Here is a 7956-nt window from a genome sequence, read left to right on the forward strand (position 1 = left end):
AGGAAACACTATAAATAAAAAGTTGGCAGTATCATCTTCCACAAACATATTTCTTTTTCTTATTGGTTTTACAGTGCAAATATTTGTAATAAAATAATATAAAGTGAGCACTTCACACTTGATATTCTGTGTTGTAACTGAAATCAATATATTTGAAAATGTAGGAAAACATCCATAAATATTTTATACATTTCAGTTGTCAATTTTCCATTGTTTAAAAATGTGATTAATACTGCAATTAATTTCTGAGTTAATCGTGTGACTTAGCTGCAATTAATTGACACCCCTAGTAATTACCCAGATGTGGGAGAGCTGTACTGAAATCCATGCTCTGAGTCAAGTACATTGGGGGCTTGAACTTGTATCTCTTGCATCAAAGTAAATATACCTGCTAGAGCAGGGGTTCTTAACCTTTTTACCTTCACAACTCCCCTGAAAGGGAACTTCATGTTCACACACCCCTGGGAGCCATTTTGTGCACAGCCTAGCCCTGTCCCCTCACCTGACAGGAAGCTAAGGGGCGTGGCTGGGACTATAAGAACTCTGCCAGGGAGCTCAGTCAGGGCCCAGCCTCTGAGGGAGACTGAGGCCTGCCCAGGGCTCCTGGCTAATGAGGCTGAGACCTGGCTCAGGCTTCCCGTAACTGCTTTCCCTCAGGCCAGAGAAGGCTTTCCTGCCTGGGCCGCCAAGGCCTGGCCAAGCCAGCCAGCCAGCAGGGCTACCCTCTGGCCTAGAGGAACCCAAGGCTCTACTGGTGCCTGGTGATTTGGAGGACCGGCCTGAGTTGAAGGCCCAGCTCAAACCCCAAGGCCTGCCTGAACCCTGGGACCTAGTGAACCAGCTGGATGCTGGACACAGCCGTCCAAGCTAATTCCCAAGTCTGATGGCTGGTGGTGCTGTGGGGTGAGTGAACCCTGTTACAATGCCTAATATGAGCTTTTTACTGTGAACCTTTTCCTAACAAATGTACATAATATTTGAAGATGAAAGTCGGCAATGCTTGTGTACTGTTATTGTAGTGTGTCATCACATAGGCCTGATTGATTTGCACTGCTATTGTAGTGTGCTGATCTCTAGAAGTTAATAAGAAATTAATGTTTATAATTTTAATTCATAATATTAATTATGAAGAAATCTAAATGTTATAATTTTATCCAGTGAGAAGGCAATTGTGATAATTTTCTGGGAGGCACCTCACACCTCCTCTGTATCCCCTTCACACCTCCCTGGGGAGGCACACTTCATTGGTTAAGAACCCCTGTGCTAGAGGGTATCAAGAGCAGCTGTAGCTCCTTTTCTAACCTTTTTGTGAATGGTGCCTAAATCCCCTCATAATGTAGGTTGTGTATTTTTGGCTGATAATATTTGTCAAATTTGTGTCAAATCCATGAGCAGTTTTCATTGACTAGAACTGATTTTTTTCAGTGAATACATCATTTATCCATTTTGCATCTTCACATGTAATACTTTCTCATTTGATAGGAGATCAGGCCTCCAAGTCAACAGATTTAACTGTGAGTTAACACAAAGCAGGAAATCTGGAAAGAGTCAGGGATCCTCAAAATGTGGAATTTGCATTGTCATTGGCCTAAACAAGGTTCCATGTGTTCTCATAGGTATTTAATTGTAAGAACATTTTAAACTGAATGGAACAAAGAATGTTCACATCTTGATTACATTGGGTCCAATCCTATGTTGGTGAAATTTAAGTTACCATTGTGATGGGGGGAGGTCACAGAAGGTCCTTTGGTGGGGCTTGCTGGGGTAGTGACAAGACCACTGACACTTGCCTTTCTGTTCTCTGGGGCTTCTTATTACCTTGTCCTGCTGGGCCAGCTCCCTGGTATCCCCCAGTGAAGGCACAGAGCTGAGATCACTGCTGCCCTTTCCCCCAAGAAGCAGTACAGACACTGAAATGCTTCAGGTCAAAGGAAAATGCAGTTTTGGGCCCACCTTCCTGGGATAACACTCCATAAATGAGATCAAAACCCGAAACAAATTATTTAGGTAAGCCCATTTTGACAATGAAAGGAGGATGTACACACTGATTGCTTCCCCAGGTAACAATTATTTACACTGGACTTGATACTAAATAAAAGTGACGTTTATTAAGACAAGCAGTAGGATTTAAGTGGTTATAAGTGAGAACAGGCAGAGCAAAATAGATTACAAACTTAAAATAACATAAAACGCCTAGCTAAGTCTACACTAAAACCTCAGTAAAAACTTATTACGAACTCACCCTAAAACTGTTCTTTTTCCAGCCAAGCCTTCAGAACCAGGGAAATCTCCTCTCCTTGGGGTCTCTGGTTCACTTTCTTGGGAGTGGCCTGCCAGTCAAAAGCAGAGATCCTGGTAAGCTTCCCATTGTTTTATGTATCAGAGGGGTAGCTGTGTTAGTCTGAATCTGCATCTGACTAAGTGGGTCTTTGCCCACGAAAGCTTATGTTCCAACACTTCAGTTAGTCTATAAGGTGCCACAGGACTCCTCGCCATTGTTTTATGGATTCCCTTTTACACTGGGAAGTTACCTGGCCAGTCCCGACCATTTAAGGATGTCATGTGACTTTCTAAGACCAACCACTGCTAAGACTTAGAGGACCAATTAGAGTTTTTACATATGATTGCCCAGACATTGAGGCATTCCAGCATTGGAAATACCCTTAACTGCTTTCATTTGCACATTTAAAACAATAAAGTATTCTATACTCCATATATGTAATATTACACACAAGAATAATGTGTACCCAAATACAGACCCAGAGGATTAAGATATGAAGATTGATAGGTTCCATGAGAATTTTTCCTAAGCATCTTTGAATTATGCATATTTGTGTCTGTAAATCCATTTCACAAAGCATGGGGAGTGGAGCCCATTACAACTATTACCCATGCCTGCATTCAAATATATTTCCTTCACGTTCCTTTGTTTGTTCTCTCACACAAAGGGATACAGGCCATACTTCTCTTCACTGTCATACAACAAAGGAGAAATGAACAGATGAAAATGAGCTCTGTTCCAAATGTGGTTTGGAGGAAACATTGCTAAAGTAAAGAGAAATTTGCAGTATCCAATGCCATCTAGGGACAGACTCAGACTGCAGATCATTCTGTCCAATGACAATTTAATTGCACATTCAATGTTCTCCTTACTTTCGTCAACTTTTAAAAACTTTTATAGAATTACTGTTCATGTTATTTTTTACTGGTCAGTCTCCAGAGCTTTCCTATAAGGCCTCTGATCAGTAAGCATACACAAAATTCATACACAATAAAGAGCACAATATTTGTGTTACAATGGAATGCAGGTTGAATCTCTCTGGTCTGAGACTTTGATCTGGCAACATCCCTGGTCCTATTGGACCATGGATGTTGCTGAATCAAAGAGCCTCTAGTTCAGAGAGTCCTGTAGAGTCCTGGTGCCCTGGGGCAGCCTTTGGATTGTGGGGGCCAGTGGCCCGGGGGCTGGCCACAGCTCCAGTAGCCCAGGGAAGAAGAGCCCTGATAGCCTGTGGCTGATCATGGAGTTCCAGTGGTCTCAGAGCAGCTGAACCCTGATGGCCCCAGGGCTATGCAGGCCCAGTGACTTCAGAGCAGCAGAGCCCCAGCACCCTCAGGGCACCAGAGCCCCAACAACTCTATTGCTGTGGAGCCTTGGTGGGCCCGGGGCACTGAAGCCCTGATGACACCAGAGCAGTGGATCCACAGGCTACATCTAAACTTCAGGCTTTTTCAGAAGAAGCTTTTCTGGAAGCGATCTTATGGAAAAACCTCTTCCGAAAGAGAGCATCCACACTGCCAAAGCACATCGAAAAAGTGATCTGCTTTTTTGAAAGATAGAGTCCACACTGAATGGACATTCTCTCGCATGTAAGCTGTGATTACTATGGGCAGAATGGCTACCAGGGCAGCTGTGCTTTTTCCTCTTTTCTGTTCTTTTGAAAGAACTCCTTCCCCATCCACACACCTTTTTCTGAAAGAGGTCTTTTGGAATAAGGCTTCTTCCTCATAGAAAGAGGTTTACCAGTGTTGGAAAAACCTCTCTGTTCTTTCGATTTTCTTTCAAAAGAACGCGATCGCTGTATGGACGTAATTGAAGTTTTTGTGGAAAAAACTGCCATTTTCCCGAAAAACTCTGTAATGTAGACATACACCCAGTGGCCCTGGAGCAGCATAGCTCTAGGGCTGCAAAGTCTGGCAGCCTTGGGGCAGTTGAGAACCCTGGGGCTGGCCAAGGAGCTAGACCCCAATGGCCCAGGGACTAGGGAGCCTGGCAAAGGTGCCATCCTCCCATGGTGCAGAAAACTCCCTTCTTCAGGGCTGGTCAGGTCCTCAAGTTGCCAGAAGAGGGAGGTCCAACCTGTACCATACAGGTAGTTGTGGTGTTTTTACCTTTATCAACGTAGGTAATAGTAGTACCAGATGCTCAAAGGCACAATATCAACATACAATAACTAGAGACTCTTACATAAGCATTTTTCTTTCCTATTATACATATGGGCTAGGTCTAGACTGGCATGATTTTCCGTAAATGCTTTTAACTGAAAAGTTTTTCTGTTAAAAGCATTTGTGGAAAAGAGCATCTAGATTGGCATGGACACTTTTGTGCAAAAGCACTTTTTGCGGAAACGCATCTGTGCCAATCTAGATGCGGTTTTGTGCAAGAAAGCCCCAATCGCCAATTTTGCCATCGGGGCTTTTTTGCGCAAAATGGTTCTCAACTGTCTACACTGGCCCTCTTGCACAAAAGCATTTGCACAAGAGGGCTTTTTCCCGAATGGGAGAGTCATTGTATTTGCGGAAGAACACTGACAATCTTACATTACATCGTCAGTGTTCTTGCGCAAATTCAAAGCGGCCAGTGTAGACAGCTGGCAAGTTTTTCTGCAAAAGCGGCCACTTTTGCGGAAAAACTTGCCAGTCTAGACGCAGCCATGAACTTTTTAAAAAGTATTATAGCGATGCTCACTGCAAGTGAGCAAACTGCCTTTAAAGGTTATTTCTGCTGCTCTAATGGTGTTCAAGTGCACCTTTGAGATGTACCTATTAGGAAGAAATTTCCCCTATTTATCTTTCTATGAGACAAATATGGATTTTCCCCTATTAATTTCCAAGTTGCCACATCATTCACCTCAACCCCTTTCTATCATTTCCCCTACAATGAATAAAAATCCTTTTAGCTCCAGCCTTGAAAAAGGAAGTTTTTGTCAATAGCTAGCTTGGTGCTATATGTATAATAAATGTTAGAGACATTCAAGGTTTCAAGTTTTCTGAATGATTCCCTGAGTGGTTCCCATGTTTCACAACTTAACACTGTCTCCACCACCTGGATCTGGTATTACCCTATTTTTTTTCTTGGCTTTTGTCTAGTTTACTTTAAAAAAAAAAACACCTTTGATATTCTTATAAAGGAATACATGATTTTTTTTAAATCTCCTGGAGGCATTTCAGCAAATCCTATTCTTTTTTTCTCGCCCCCCCCCCCAACCCCATGGTTAGTTTGATATCACATGGGAAGGCTTGCCTAGTTTTTGACCACATTGTAGCACCTGATTTGGCACAGAGTTCAGCAGTGATTCTCATATGGCACATCTGATCAGTTGCACCGTTTTTGCAATGTAGAATCTATTCAGGAAACCCAGCATTAATTTGCTATGAGCCTAGTGTTCTTCTGAGTGTAGTTTGCTATGACTTACAAAATTCCTTTTTTTTAAAGTTTTTGTTGATAGTTCAGAATCCTCAAACAGTGGATACTAGAAATATTTTCTTTAAAATCTTTGGGAGGGCTAAATTGTGAATTGGGAGTGGAAGAAGGAAAAATCATTTTGTTTTTCAGGTGCATCTGGCCTAGTTTAATGCTTACAATGTCCTGGGAGTCAGTAACTTGGCACTGAACACAAGATGTTGGAGGTTTGAGGTTTTTCCCTTTTAGCTGCCTGCTTCTAGCACAAGAAGAAGGAATGCTGTTTTTTCACATGTATCATCCCTCATTGCTTCTCAAACTTGTCTCGGCTCCAAAACACTGCCCTCCTCTATCCAGATTGCTTTGTCTCAGAGTTCTTGTCCAAATGCCCAGTCCTTCTTTGCATTCCTTATATAATCCCAAACTCCTTGCCTCTTCAATAGCAAAATCCTGTATTCCATTCCAGCTCTACCCTCCTGACAGTTACATGGAATCACAATTAACTAGTTTTACATGAGGACTTCTCAGATCTAATCCAAGCCCCTGCCAAAACATAGGATTTTCCATGACTACACTAATCCTTCTAGAAATATATTCATTCTGTTTCTGAACACCTCTAATGATGGAACCTTAAGAACCGCCATAAGCAGATATATTCCCTAATACTCTGTCTGGTTAAATTGTGATTTGCCTTAATTCCCATTACTACAACAATCCTTCCTAATTGTACTAAGACACTAATCCTTACACTGTAAAATAGGCCACTAAGCTAACATTTGGCAAACCAAACTGCCTACTGACTAAAATAAATGCAGCACCAGAACTTTGAGTTAGTTACAGCTCAAGCTAACACAGCCAAGCTGAATCTATTTTTTGTTGATGCCATTTACATTTGTCTCCACCCTCCTTCCCTGCCCTGCCTCTTCTTCCTCTCAGAGTCATTAGAAGTGATAACCTTGGTTCTTCTGTTTCTGACAGGGAATGGGAACTCTGGTGTAGGTATCCCAGACAGAGTACCCAGCAGAAGAGTGCATGCTGAGCTGTTTAGGCGGCTACTCAGGGTTTTGCTGTTCCACTAGAAACTTGTAAAGCCAATCAGAGCTCCAGAGTGGGTCTAAAGAGAACTGCAGTTGAAAAACAATGTTTTGGACAAGCAAAACAACCCCTTTATGTGACATTGGTTTCATGAGTTCATTTTTGTCATCATCATATTGAACTTTTTTTTTCTTTTTACAGGTGAGATGCAAGAGTTTGATACAGTGTCTGGATGTGTGTAATAGTAACATTTTAGTTAGTTTCTCAAATAACAGAACATCCTCCCAGAGTTGCGTGTGTCAATATCCTGCTGGTGGTCCCAAAGTAAATGCAAGAATATCAGCACTTCTCAGTTGACTAGTCCTGTGAGGAACAGTGCCTTGAGTTATCATGCTGGTTGTCACCATCCCATTGGCACATTGACATCAAATGTGTCCATCCAGCTTGCCTTGGGCCTGGACCTTCCTATTCTTCCCAGACACTCACTGTGCTTGGGCATAGGCTGTTCCACTGTGGTCTTACAATATCTCTCTGGATCCCATTCTCTCACATGGTCCCTAGTCTAAACTAACTTCTGCTTCCTAATCAACCCCATTCTGATTTACATCTCAGATAAAAGATGAAGTCTCTGGTTTCACTTCTTGTACCGTGACCATTCTTTTTGATATGCTAGATGAAACAAAACAGGATCGATCCATCAGATATCATAATCCCATTAGCTGCTTTCTATTTGAAGTACTCCTTCTTCTGGCAGCCTTCTGTTTTATCTTAGCTCTGGTCTACACTAGGCAGTTATTTTGAAATAACACACATTTTGAAATAATAAGCTGAGTGTCTACACTACTAACCCCATTATTTCAAAATAACAGGCTGGTTATTTCAAAATCTGCACTCCTGCTTTCCATGAGGAATAATGCTTATTTTGAAATAGTTATTTTGAAATAGTGATTGTGTCGACTCTCCACTACTGCTATTTTGAAATAACTACTCCCAAAAGTCATTCAAAATAATTACTCCCCAGTGCTTCTGGAGGCTCTAAATCAAGGTAGCACTTCCACATTAAGGGAGCCTTCCTCAAACTAATTTTGAGGCTTCCCTATAGCATGGACATGCTATTTCAAAATAATTATTTCAGGGGTTATTTCGAAATAATTTCATACTGTAGGCATGCCCTTATTGTGAACAATCTGGCTTGCAAATGCTTTCCCAAATATAGTCTAAGGAAAATGAAGTGAATA

At 41.8% G+C, this 7956-nt stretch overlaps 1 long non-coding RNA gene across 1 annotated transcript; it reads left to right on the forward strand.

The window, feature by feature from the left end:
* The first annotated feature begins 635 nt into the window (after nucleotides 1-635).
* On the forward strand, nucleotides 636-7731 carry LOC142826698 (uncharacterized). Its single transcript, XR_012900902.1, has 3 exons — nucleotides 636-903; nucleotides 2265-2355; nucleotides 6920-7731. It is a non-coding gene; the product is annotated as an uncharacterized LOC142826698 (long non-coding RNA).
* Nucleotides 7732-7956: the final 225 nt, after the last annotated feature.

The sequence above is a fragment of the Pelodiscus sinensis genome, chromosome 2 (assembly GCF_049634645.1).
Source record: "Pelodiscus sinensis isolate JC-2024 chromosome 2, ASM4963464v1, whole genome shotgun sequence".
In the NCBI taxonomy this organism is placed as follows: Eukaryota; Metazoa; Chordata; order Testudines; family Trionychidae; genus Pelodiscus; species Pelodiscus sinensis.